This window comes from Elephantulus edwardii, unplaced genomic scaffold (genome assembly GCF_000299155.1).
Source record: "Elephantulus edwardii isolate Elephantulus edwardi_28Jun2011 unplaced genomic scaffold, EleEdw1.0 scaffold00043, whole genome shotgun sequence".
NCBI lineage: Eukaryota > Metazoa > Chordata > Mammalia > Macroscelidea > Macroscelididae > Elephantulus > Elephantulus edwardii.
Window position 1 is genome coordinate 11,535,229 of NW_006399793.1, and position 14,830 is coordinate 11,550,058.

Genomic DNA, 14,830 nt, shown 5'->3' on the forward strand with positions numbered 1-14,830 from the left:
CCCATAGACTTCAATGCCGTAAACATATTTCATCCAGTTTTTCTCAGTCTTAGAATTTTTAATCTCCTGAAAACCTTTAAGCTACATCACGATAATTTTGCTGTTTGAAACAATAAGTGAATTAAGTATTTTTATACCAAAGTAATACATTATTAGTGTCTTTAGTCACTCTTAATAAGACATTTAAAGATATTTTATATAGATTTTTTTATACTTAAAAAGTTGCTCCTACTATTTGATAAATTTAGGTAATAAAACCATTATTATTGCATTGTGCAATTTTAAAAGTGTCATGGTTTTGGTGGTGGTTGTTGTTGTTGTTGCTGTTGTGTGCCAGCAAGTCACCTGCAGCTGATAGTGACCATAAGTACAATAGCTCTGAAGCCTGCCCTGTCAGGAGCCAGTCTCACTTACTCCAACACACTTAGCCCCATTGCTCCAGTTACTATGTTAATCCATCCCATGCAGGCTTCCTCTCCTCCCCTGTCCCTCCACAAACAAATTAAATCAGTTTGGCATGCCTATAAAGCATCAAGTGGAAAGCTATAACTATTCTCTTAAATACAGTTTTGTAAATCTTTCGGCTTGTTTGCTTGTTTTAAACTTTTTATTATGAATTGAGTGAAATTTATTAGGAAAATTCATTGTTTACTAAACAATTCAGACACATTTTGATTCATGATGCTGATTGCAATTTCCGCAGTGAAATAGCACTTTTCCAATTCCCTCCCTGTGTTTACTATTTCTATTCAGTCTTCTTTTCTATATTTTTCTGCATTCTGAATTTTATCCCTGATTAGCTGCTACCCTCTTTGACCTTATGTAGCTGATTTTTCTAAACAGTGCCTGGAATTAAGATTCACTTTTATAGGCTCATTTATTGTTTGTTTGAATGTTGAGCCAAGATGATGAGTTCAGTCCCAGACTTCAAGGTGACTAAGATCCATAGTCTCAGGACTTCTGCCAATCTGTGTTGGAGAAGAGTGCTGAAAATCCTATGGACTGCCAAAAGAATAAACAGATATGTCTTGGGGAAAGTGCAACCAGAGTGTTTCTTGAAAGCAAAAGATGGTGAAGCTTCGTCTTTCGTGCTTTGGACATGTAACTAGAAGAGACTATTCCTCAGAAATGTACATCATGCTTGGAAAGATAATGGTTAGCAAAAAAAGAGAAAGACCTTCAACAAAATTAATTTGACCTGGTGGCTTCAGCAATGGGTTCTAGTGTGTCAGAAATGATGAGGATGGCACACGCTAGGGCAGGGTTCAGGGCAGCTGTTCACAGGGTCACTATGGGATGTACTTTACTTGATGGCACTTAAGAACAACTGTTAGAGCAGTAAGCTTAATAATTTTTATGATTTTTATATTTATCACAAATACTTCTCTCCATTTTTTTCCAGGACCATCCAAGCAGAGTAGCCATGCCTTATCTAGTTCTGGTCTCAAGGTTATAGAGTTAAAAATCTACATGGTTCATTAGATTTTTTGATTAACAGTATTTTTATGTTTTGTTTTGGGGTTTGTTTATTTATTATTTTGTTTTTTACTTATTATTGTTGTTGTTGTTATGTGCCGTTGAGTCACTTGCAACTCATAGCGACCCTCTGTACAAAAGCTCTAAACTCTGCTCTGTCCTGTGCCAATCTCATTGTCTCCGACACACTCATCCCAATTGTCCCAGAGACCACATCAATCCACCTCCCAGAGGGCCTCCCCCTCCTGCCCCTACCCTCCACCCTTCCAAGCATGATGTCCCTCTCCAAGGACCGGTCTCTCCTTACCACATGACCAAAGTATATTAGCGAAGCATCAGAATCCTTGCCTCCAAGGAGCAGCCAGGTTTAACCCTCTGTAGGATGAATCTGTTTGTTTTCTTAGTAGTACATGGTACCCTCAATGCTCTTCTCCTACACCAAAGCTCAAAAGCATCAATTCTCCCTCTGTTTTCCCTGGTCATTGTCCAGCTCTCTGACACATAACAAGTGATTGCAAAGATCATGGCCTGTACCAGACGCACCTTAGTCTCCAGAGACACACCGTTGCTCTTCAGTACTTTAGAGAGGTCCCTAACAACAGACTTTCCCATCACAATATTCCTTTTAATTTCCTGGCTGCAGGTGCCAAGAGTGTCGGTTGTGGAGTCAAGCAGACTAAATCTGTGAACAACCTCAATCTCTTCACCATCCATCCTGATGCTGCCAATTGGTCCAGTGGTGAGAATCTTTGCCTTCTTCACATTGAGCCTCAGTCCAACAGAGTGTGGAAACTATAGAACAATATCGTTGATTGCACATGCAAGCAAGATTCTGCTGAAGATTATCCAAAAACGACTGGAACAGTACATCAGCAGAGAACTGCCAGAACTCCAGGCTGGGTTTAGAAGGGGTCGTGGTACTAGGGATATTGTAGCTAATGTTGGATGGATCTTGACTGAAAACAGGGAGTGCCACAGGAATGTCTGTCTGTGCTTCATTGATTATGCAAAGGTGTTTGACTGTGTGGATCATAACAAACTGTGGCTGACTCTGAGAAGAATCAGAATACCAGAACACTTGATCATGCTAATGTGAAACCTATACTTGAACCAAGAGACAGTCATCAGAACAGAGCAAGGAAACTGCATGGTTCAAAATTGGGAAGGGTGTATGCCAGGGATGTGTTGTATCTCCATACCTTTTCAACCTGTATGCAGAACAGATTATCCAGGAGGCTGGGCTCAATGAGGAGAAATGCGGCATCAGGATTTGTGGAAGATCTATTAACAATCTGTGTTATGCAGATGACACAACCCTGCTTGCTGAAACTGCGGAGGACCTGAAGTGCTTGCTGCTAAGGGTCAAGGACTGCAGCCATCAATATGGATTGAGGCTCAATGTCAAGAAGACAAAGATTCCCACCACTGGACCTATTGTTTTTTACTTAGGATTACAAATTATTAAGACTAATCACAGACTGATTAAATAAGGAACTCAAGAGGAAAAGTCAAACATTTGTGTTCTAACAAGCCTTCAGTTAAATCTGATGCTTGCTAAAGTGAGAACATTGACCTAGAACAAGTTGAAACAACACACACACACACACACACACACACACACACACACACACACACAATCTCCTTCACTCCTTCATATAGATATCCTTTGAAACAATCTGCCCCAAGGGAATGAAATGAATGAACCTCTCAAGAAGTTCTAAGTGATTCCTCAGGCAGGCAGGCAGGCCGCAGAAAATCAGCCCAAACAAACCATCAGATTCAGTTTGCATTATTAATACAGCAGAAATACTCAGGAGGTAGAAGTGCTTTTTATTTTCCCCCAAAAAAGAAAAGACTTGAAAGAAAACTTTGGCTGTATCTCATATTTGTAGCATATTTAGAAAGAACATTGGCTTTAGAATCTGACAGACCAGAGCTGAAATACTGACCCTTGTTCTTACTGGTGCACCACTGTCCCTGAGGAGGATAACTGAGCAATTCCTCATCTGTAAAACAGAGATGATAAATCTGTCCTCGTGGGATTGCTGTGGAATTTTATGACATACCACAAGTAAAGTTAAGCCTAGTGCAAAAGCATTTATTTGTTTAAGTAGTAGTGGAGTAGGATAAGGGAGTTCTGGTAGCCTAATCCATACGAAGCTACGCTGCTAATCCAAAAGCAATCCAAACCTCTTTGGTGGTTCAAATCCATCAGTGGCTCCATGGGAGAAAAATGGGCAACCTCCATCTGTGTGATTTTCAGCCTCAAAAAAAAAAAAACAACAAAAAAACCACAAAAAACCTAACAGAGGGTCAACTACTGAGTTTGGATTTATATTAGGATAATTAGTCAGAAGAGTATTTTGGGTTTACTTTCCCTTTCTTTTTCCTCTACCTCTTCTACTTGGATTTTCTAAATAGGGGACCAGTTTCGTGCTCTTTTAACTCTATCATTCTTTCTGCACAGAGCAGAGAGCAAAAGTCATTAGTGACAATTACTTACGCATTTTATAAAAGCTTGAATTCATTGACGAAATTGTGCCAGGTGTCCTAGTGAAAGAGGGAAGTAACACTGAGAGGAAGGATGAGGTGGAGATTTCCATACTCCGGCAGAGCCTGAGAAGATCCAGTAAAGAGGGGGATCTATACCGTGCTCTCCCGTAGTATTATCAGAAGGGGCAATGACAGTGGTCTGAGGCCACTTTACAAGAAGCTCCTCAAACATAGGGACTCTCAGGCCTGACAAAGATGCCAAACACAGATAGATGCACAGCAAAAATGATTTAAACCAAAAAGGAACGCTCAGACCAAGAGAATGAATATCTTAAAAGTGATGATCTCAGTGGGCAGGTGTGGGTGGAGAATACTCAGTGTTTAAGGTCTAAGTCCCCGAGGTCTTTGTGTAACTTAGAACGGAGAGGAAACCCTAGTTCTGGAGCTGAATTGCCTGGTAGGCTCCAAGAACTTCTGGAAATAGGGAATGGATCATAGTTGACTCAAAGAAATAACAGGAAGAAATGTGATATTTCTTTCACACCTTTGGGTTAGAAGAGTAATTCCCTAAGGACCATGCCATCAGAGATCCTCTCATTGAAGGTACTCACTCATTGATATAGAGTGAAAACTGATTTCATAGCTGATTCTCCAATGGGTTATTTTGTTGTTAAGTGAATTCGAGTCCAGAATGGCATAGCGACCCTATGAACAACAAGGCCTGAGTCCTATTCAATACAGTGCTATCTGTATCAACTCTGACACCTGTGAATCCATCATTGCAACACTATGTCAATCCATCTTATTAGGAGTCTTCCTCTATTTTTCTGATCCTCCATCTTTCCAAGCATTATGGTTGTTGGATTGTTTTTCGGTGTGTTTTTCTTCTTCCCAAGGAATAATCCCTCTAAGCAACATGTCCAAAGGATGAGAGATAAGAGTGTCATCGTTTTTGCCTCCTAAGAGCACTTGGGCTGCCCTCTCTCTAGGATATATCTGTTTGTTGTGGGTTGATGTTTTGTTTTGTTTTTGTTTGGTTTTGTTTGGTTGTTTGTTTGTTTGGCAGTCTACAAGATACTCAGTACTCTTCTCCAACATCAAAACTCAAAGGCATAAATTTTTCATTTATTGAGTTGTTCATTGTCCAGCTACTCAGATGCGTTGCAGATGGCTTCAATCAGACACATCTTAGTCTTCATGCTGACATTATTGCTCTTCAGTATTTTGGAGATGTCCTTGACAGAAGACAGAACACCTGTTTCTGACAGCCTGCCTCCTGGTGCCAAGGGTATCAATTATTGATCCAAGCAAGAAAAAAATCATTGACCTCTTCAATACTTTCTCCAACTCCAACTTTAAAGATTCTGTCTATTGGCCCCATGGTGAGAAACTTTGTTTTCTGGATATTGAGATGCAATCCATATTGAAGGCTGTAGTTCTTTATTGCAGCAAGCATTTCAAGTCCTTCTCATGTTCAGCAAGCAAGGTTGTGTCAACTGCATAATATAGGTTATTGATAAGTATTCCTCTGATCCTGAGGTCATATTCTTCTTCACTGAATCCAGATTACAAATTATTTTGGTCATATTTTCATTTCTATGGGTTAATTTTAACCTTCTGCACCTTCAATTTGAGCTTAATAATAAGTTATCTGTTCTATAACCAGCACCTGGTCTGATCTTGACTACTGATATTGCAATTCTCCAGTGATTCTTTCTGCAGAAGTAATCAATATTATTCTTGTACAGCCTATCAGCATAGGTCCGTATGTAAAGTCACCTTTTATGAGTTGGTTTGTATTTTGTTTTGTTTTGTTTTCCATTTAAGGAGGCTGTTAATTGCTCATATTTCTCTAATGGTGCAAATTTCATGGTGGATTTGAACTGCACATATTTGGCTTAGTGCTGCAACTCTTGCCTACTAAGCCACCAGGGCTACTGAATCAAGACCTAGATATTAAATAAATTATTGAGTATATCATGGACTGCTAAGAGAACAAACAGGTTCATCCTGGAGAACATGAGAGTAGGCTGCTCCTTGGAGGCAAGGATTCTGAAACTCTATCTGACATACTTAGGGTATGTTACAAGGAGGGACCATTCCTTTGAGAGGGACATTATGCTTGGGAGGGTGGAGGGACAGACCAAGAGAGGAAGACCCTCAAAGTGGTAGATTAACTCAGTGGCTGGGGTTATGGGGTTAGGTATGTCAGAGACAATGAAGTGTGCACAGGATAGAGCAGGGTTCAGAGATGTTGTACATAGGATCACTATGACTCACATGTGACTTGACAGCACATAACAACAACAATATTTATAGTATTCTAGGGATTTTATTTCAATGTGAAGAATACAAAGATTCTCACCACCGGGCCGATTGGCAGTATCAGGATGGCTGGTGAAGAGATTGAGATTGTTCATAGCTTTAGTTTATTAAAGTGAACACTTTTGGCACCAGTAGCCAGGAAATTCAAAGATGTATTGCAATGGAAAAGTCTGCTGTTAGGGACCTTTCCGAAGTTCTGAAGAGTGATGGTGTCTTTCTGGAGACTAAGGTGCATCTGATACAGGCCATGGTCTTTGCAATCACTTGTTATGCATCAGAGAGCTGGACAATGACTAGGGAGGATAAAAGGAGAATTGATGCCTTTGAGCTGTGGTGCTGGAGAAGAGTATTGAGTGTACCATGCACTGCTAGGAAAACAAATAGTTTGATCCTGGAGAGGGTTAAACTGGCCTGCTCCTTGGAGGCAAGGATTCTGAGGCTCTGTCTAACATACTTTGGACATGTTCTACAGAGGGACCGGTCCTTGGAGAGGGACATCATGCTTGGGAGGGTGGAGGGACAGCACAGGAGAGGAAGACCCTCTATGAGGTGGATTGATTCAATGACTGGGGTAATTGGGATGGATGTGTTGGAGACAGTGCAACTGGCACAGGAGAGAGCAGAATTTAGGGTTTTTGTACATAGGGTCGCTATGAGTTGAAAGCGACTCAGTGGCACATAACAACAAAAAAACAACAGTGATTTTCTCAATTGATTTACCCAGCATACAGATTAAATACATATGGAGAAAGATGCATTTCTTACGTACACCTACCCTAATTTTAAACCATGCAGTGTTCCCTTACTCTGCCTCTTGGTTTCAGTACAGGTTTCGCATGAACATAATTCAGTGTTCTGGGATTCTTACTTCCTCAAAGTAAGCCACAGTTTGTTATGGTCCACACAGTCTTTGCATAGTAGAAATGCCTTTGCATAGTAGAAAAAAGCATAAACAATCATTCTTCTCATAGTCTCAGTTTTCAGTCAGGATCTGTCTTACATCAGCAATGATATTCCTGATGCCACAGCCTCTTCTAAACTGATCCTCTGTCAATGTACTGTTCTAGCCATTTTTTAAAGATCTTCAGTTATATTTTCCTTGAATACAGTATTGTTGATATTGTTCCCTAATTTCTACATTGTGTTGGCTATTTTTTTTTTGGGGGGGGGATGCGATCAGATTGCTGTATCTGTTATTTGAAACATTGTTATTGCACCAATTCCAGGGGTGTTATTCTCCATGTCAATTCATTCTAGAAGCTTAAATCTATGGAGAAGAATGTGGCATCAGAATAGGAGGAAGACTAATCAACAACCTGCAGTGTACAAATGGCACAATCTTGCTTGATGAAAGTGAGGAGGATTTAAAGCACTTGTTACAGAATCAAAGACCACAACCTTCAATATAGATTGCATCTCAACATCAAGAAAACAAAATTCTCACCTTTAGACTGAGAGACAACGTCATGGTAGATGATGAAAATACTGAAAACTATCAATTAATTACTCTTGGATGTAGGATCAACACACTTGATACAAGTAGTCAGGAGATTAAAAGACATATTGCACTAGGACAGTCTGAAATCAGGGACCTCTCCAAATTATTGAGAAGGACCTACGTAAGTTAGAAGACTCGAGTGCACCTGATTCAGGCCATGGTCTTTTCAACCACTTGCTATGCATCTGAAAGCTGGACAGTGATTGAGGATGACAGAAGAAGAGTTGATGTTTTTGAAGTGTGATGTTGGAGAATACTGAATATCCATGGACTGCCAAAAGAACAAACGGATATGTGCTGCAGAGAATGCAGCCAGAGTGCTCCTATTAGGCAAAGATGACAAAGTTTCCCTCACATACTTGGACCTGTGGTTAGAAGGGGCTGTTCCTCAGAGAGGAACATTGTGCTTGGAAGAGTGGAGGGTTAGCAAAAGACAGAAAGACCCTCAACCAGATTGATTGAAGCTATGAATGCTGTGATGGGCTCAGGTATGTCAGAGGCCCCACAGGCACAGGACAGGCAACTGGGTTGTCTTCTTTGTTGTACGTAGAGACCCACTGAAAGTTTAAAGTTTACATAGTATTTGTCCTTAGGAAACTGAGTTATCTCACTCAGGTTAATGCTCTCTACACTCTCCTATGGTATATAGTATTTTACAAAATTATTACTTAGTGCTACATTGTATTCCATTTTGTGAATGTACCACAATTGGTCTGTTTCTGTTTTCTTGCTATTGTGAATAACACTGCTATAAAAAATATCTCTGTTCATGTCTCGGTTTTTATTTCCTTGTATTATATTCCTAGCAGTGGAATAGCTGCACCATATTGTATTTCTATATTCAGGTTTTTTTAAGTGCCAAACTGCCTCCCAGAGTGGCTATAACTTTTTACAATCCCATCAGTAGTGCATGAGAGTTCCAGTCTCTCCATATCCAGTTTATTGCTTTCTGTCCAGTTAAGCTATGCTCTTTCTCCTGGGGTGAGATGATATTTCATTGTTGTTCTGATTTGCATCTGTCTGATTGTCAGTTATTTTGAACATTAATTCATGTTGGTCATCCAAATGTTCTCCATTGGGAAGAGCTTTTTCATCTGTTTTTCCCATTTTGGTATTGGATTATCAGGCTTTTTCTTATGGAGTCCCTGTAGTATTCTGTAAACTTTAGCCATTGCCAATTTTTTTGCCAGTCTGTAGACTTTTTTTTTTCAGCCTATTGAAAAAAAAGCTTGATGACCCAAAACAACAACAACAACTGGAAAATTCTAGTCTAAGTTTTCAATATAGAAGTTTGATAATAGAATTATCTATTTGTTATGAGTTCTTATCAAGGATTCTACACATTAAGAATTTGGTAGCAAAAAAAAATAAAAATAAATTTAAAAAAAAGAATTTGGTAGCATGTCTTTGGAAAGAGATATGCTGGCAAAGGTAGAGGATCTGTGAAAGAGAAGAAGAACCTCAACAACATGGATTGACAGGACTAAGTGAAACTATGATCTGAGGCTAAAGGAGACCAAGAAGACGGCACAGGATAGGGCAAGGTTCAAATCTGCAGGGTTCCTAGGAGTCACAGTGGAATCGATGGCACCTAACAACAAAAACAACAATGTTCTTGTTGTTATGTGTTGTCAAGTCACTTGTGACTCATAACGACCCTATGTGCAACAGCCATGAAACCTACTCTATCCTGGGTCAACCTTATTGTTTCTGACACACCTACCCCCATTTCCCCAGGCACTGAATCAATCCATCTCACCAAGAGTCTTCCTATCCTACACTGTCCCTCCACCCTCCCAAGCATGATGTCCCTCTCCAAGGACTGATTTCTCCTTGGAACATGTCCAAAGTATGTCAAATGAAGCTTCAGAATCCTTACCTCCAAAGAGCAGCCTGGATTCACACTCTCTAGATGAACTTGTTCTCCTGAAAGTCCAAATGTTGTTGTTGTTGTTGTTGTTATGTGTCTTCGAGTTGCCTGGGACTCATAGTAACCCTATAAAAAGCAATCCTAAACCTGCTCTATCCCATGCCAATCTTATTGTCTCCGACACATCTATCCCCATTACCCCAGTGACTGAATCTATCCACCTAATTGAGGATCTTCCTCTCCTGCTCTGTCCTTCCCAAGCATGACATACCTCTCCAAAGACTTATCCTGTCTTGCAACATGTCCAAAGTATGTCAGACAAAGCTTCAAAGGAATAGTCTGGCTTTACCCTCTCCAGGATGAACTTGTTTGTTTTTCTAGCAGCCCATAGTATATTTAATACTCCTCTCCAGCACCACAGCTCAAAGGCATCAATTCTCCTTCTATCATCCCTGCTCATTGTCCAGCTTTCTGATGCATAGCAAGTAATTGCAAAGACCATCACCTGGATCAGGTGCACCTTAGTCTCCAGACTGGCATCACTGCTCTTCTGTATTTTGGAGAGGTCTCTGACAGCAGACTTTCCCAACGCAATTAATCTTTTCATTTCCTGGCTGCTGATATCAAGACCTTTTACTGTAGAGTCAAGCAAATTAAAGATGTTAACAATCTCAATCTCTTCACCATCTATCATGATGTTGCCAATCAGCCCAGTGATGAGAATCTTTGTTTTCTTGATGTTGAGCTTCAATCCATATTGAAGGCTGCACTGCTTGACCTTCTGTAGCAAGGGCTTCAGGTCCTCCTCAGTTTCAGTAAGCAGAGTTGTGTCACCTGCATAACACAGAGAGTTGTTGAGTCTACCTCCAATGCTGATGCCACATTTCTCCTCATAGAGCGCAGCTTCCCGGATAATCTGTTCCACATATAGGTTGAAAAGATATGGAAATAGGACAAATCCTTGGTGCACACCCTTCCCAATTTTGAACCGTGCAGTGCTTCCTTGCTCTGTTCTGACCACTATCTCCTGGTCCAAGTACAGGTTTTGCGTAAGCACAATCAAGTGTTCTGGGATTCTCATTCTACTCAGAGTCATACACAGCTTGTTGTGATCTACACAGTCAAATTCCTTTGCATAGTCAATGAAACACAGATTGGCATTCCTCTGGTACTCTCTACTTTCAGTCAAGATCCAGCTGACATTAGCTATACTATCACTAGTACCAGGCCACATTTAAATCCAGTCTGCACTTCAGGAAATTCTCTGTTGATGTGCTGTTCCAGTCATTTTTGGATAATCTTCAGTAGAATCTTGCTTGCATGTGAAATCAATGAAACTGCTGGATAACTTCTGCATTCGGTCAGATCACCTATCTTTGGAATGGGAACAAATATAGATCTCTTCCAGTCAGTGGTTGTCCTCCAGATTTCTTGGCACAACGTGGTGAGCACTTCTTCGTACAAATTGGTAAGCACATTCAGGGCAGTGTCTGTTGAAATATGTCAATCAGCATGCCATCAATTCCTGGGGCCTTGGTTGTTTGTTTGTTTGCTTTCTTTGTTTTGTTTTGGTTTGGGGTTTTTTTGCCAATTCTTTCATAGCAGCTTGAACTTCTTCCTTCATCACCACAGACTCTTACTCATACATTGTTTCATGAAATTCTTCTGTATCCACCAATTCCTTTTGGTAAGATGACTCTGTATGCCCTTTCCATCTTTTTTTTTAATGCTTCCTGGATCATTTAGTATTCTGCCCAAAACATCCTTAAGTACTGTCCTTTGAGGTTTGAATTTGTTCTTCAGTTCCTTCAGCTTAAGAAATGCTAAGTGATTTCGGCCCTTTTGATTTTCTGATGTCAACTCCTTGCACATTTCATTGTAATACTTTACTTTGTCTTCCCGCACTGCCCTTTGGATTCTTCTGTTCAACTCCTTAATATCTCTATGTCTTCCTCTTGCTTTGGCTTCTTGGAGCTCTAGTGCAATATTCAGAGTCTCTTCTGACATCCATCTGGATCTTTTCTTCCTCCTCTGTCTTTGAATTATCTTTTGCATTCTTCCTGGATGATATTCTTTATATTCTTCCGTAGCTCATTTGGTCTTCATTCATTACCGTCGAAGACCTCAAACCTGTTCCTGAGATAGTTTTGAAATTCAGGTGATAGACTCAAGGTCAAATTTTGTTCCTGTGGACTTTATTTAATTTTCTTCAACTTCAGCTTGAACTTGCACATGGGTAGTTTGTGGTCTGTTCTACAATCAGACCTGGCCTGATTACCACAGCTGATATTGAGCTTCTCTAGAGATTCCACAGATGTAATCGATGTGATTTCTATGCATACCATCCCAAATAGAGAGTAAAAAACAAACAAACAACAAAACAAAAAAATAACCCTAGCAACCACAAAAACAAAACAAAACACACACACACACACACACACACACACACAGAGAGAAAACAGTAAGAGGTAAAAAACCAGTACATGCTATTCAGAGATCAAATTAAAAACAAGGTTAAATATGACATATTTCAAATATATCGTTACATTTTTACAAATTCTAAGGAATTGAATTGGACTAACACTTGTGATCTTATTACTTAGAAGTTAGTTTCACATGTGCTATTATTTCAAGCTTCGTAAATCATATATCCATCTACTAGAAATTACCATAAAAATATAAAAAGTTAAAATTACTTACTCGATATCATAATAAGCATATTGTTAAAACCTCTTTTGGAACTAAATTGTTTGGAACTCTACAATCCATTCTACCAAAACTGCCAAGATTGTCATCAAATGTAAAGACCATCTGTGACTTAGGAGCTCAGAGAAAAGTGGATCCAAGAACACTAAGCAAGAAGAAAGCTCTCATGGGAAGAGGCCAAAGTGCAATTGAAATTTGAAGGAGAAAAAATAGGAAAAGATCACAGTCGTAAACAGAGATTTAGTAAAGAATACAGATTTGAGACAAAGTAGAGCAGAAGTGAGTGTGCTAGGAGTGACAAAAATGATTCCATAACTAAGATAAGTGGAAAATCTCCAGAAACACTATTCTATTAGACACCACGTCGGAAAGTCAGGAGCCTTCCTATGCATTTGAGAAGTGGGTTAGCGTGCTACAAGCATTTGTCTAGCAAAAATTTCAGGTGAGAGGAGATGCCACAAAATGGCTACAAGGCTGCTGCATTAATTTAGGCATGGAGTAATGTGTGTCTGAGGTTGTCTGATGGCCAGGAGAGAAAAAGAAATAACATTACAGTACTTACTCCCAAAAAAATGTTGAGAACTTGGTAATTACTAAGCAAGGAAGAAAGTAGCAAGATGAAAAGTCCTTCAGGGCTTGAATCGGAAAAATATAGATAATGGTGGTACTGCTGTTGATAATAGGAATCGTGAGCCAAGGAAAAGAGAGGTATCTAAATGTCAGAAAGACACAAACAAATTATTTGATTTGGAAGAAAACAAGCATCACAAGATAGGGGACAGTAAAGAAATCAGGTAACACATTATGCAGATGACACAACCTTGCTTGCTGAAAATGAGGAGAACCTGCTGTAGAAGGTCAAGAACTATGGTCTTCATATGGATTGAAGCTTGACATTAAGAAAACAAAGATTCTTACAACTGGGCCAATTGGCAGGAGCACCATGATAGATGGAGAAGAGGTTGAGGTTGTTAACAATTACAGTTTGCTTGGCTCCACAATCAACACTATTGGCAGCCACAGTCAGGAAATGAAAAGACTAATTCACTGGGAAAATCTTCTGTCAGGGACCTCTCCAGAGTAATGAGAGGCAACCAATGTCCGTCTAGAGACTGAAGTGTGCCTGATCCAGGTCATGGTCTTCACAATTACTTTCTATGCATCTAAGAGCTGTACAATGACTAAAAATGAGAGAAGAATTGATGGCTTTGAGTTGTGGTGCTGGAGAAGAGTCTTGAACATATCATGGGCTACCAATAAAACAAATATGTCTGTCCTAGAGCGGGTGAAAACAAGTTTCTCTCCTTTGAGGTTGGGATTTTGAAGCTCTTTCTCACATACATTGGGCATATGGCCAGGAGGGACCGTTCCTTGGAAAAGGACATCATGCCCAGAAGGGTTGAGGGACAGCACAGGAGAGGGAGACCTTGGATGAGATGGACTGATACAGTAACTGAAGCAATGGGGGTAGGTGTGTCAGAGTCAGTGAGACTGGCACAGGATGGAGCAGGGTTTAGGGCTGGGGTATATAGGTTGTTTGCGTCTCAGGAAACTCGACTGTACATAACAACAACAATAGATATTACAAAGTGTTCATCCACGGTTGCACTCTCCATTTCATAATGGAGAAATACCTAGAGGAAAAATATCGGAGACAATTAAAATATGCTAAGTAGCTTAAAAGGCTCAAATGCCAATTTATCATTGGCTGCTAAGAGTTTCCATATTTGTTGCCAAATGGGACAGGAAATTTGATCTTTAATTATCAAAAACAAAACAAAAGTAAGGAAAAAATATCGTGAACCCTAAATAGGAAAATGAAGTACTCCTTTAATCATATTAAATTTCTTTACCTAAATTGAACTAAATATAGTGTGCTCTAGATGGCTGGCAGTTCTAATCCACCAGTTGCTTTAAGAGCGAAAGATAGGCAATGTCCTTTCTTTTAGATGAGAAACTAAAAGAAATAGGAAAGTATTTGGTAACTTTGTATGTCATTGATGCTAGTAGTACATCTATTTTTATGACAGTTATGTCACATAAAATTACCAATTTACAGTCTCTGTAAACTACCGGAGAGTCAGCTCTTAGTTAATTCTTACTCTAAGGCACTTAATAGCAACACATAGGAGAGGTCTAGTATTAAAGAATCTTAAGCATTGTAGGGCAGCATAGAAGTTATCTAGTCCAACTTCTCAAGGAATGAGAAATCTTTTGGATGACATGCCAAGAACTGTTTTCTAAACCCCTGTTGGATTACAGCTGAGCTATATAATTACTTATACATAAATCTTGTCAACAGTTCTCAAACTTCAACCCAAGAACCTTACTCAGTCCTCACAGAGACCAGATTTGTTAACTTATATTGTTGTAAATTGCGCCTAATTCTAACATTAACCAGCTTTGGATAAAATTGAAACAGAATCTGAGAAAGTTCTATTTCACTATAAATATTTGGTACA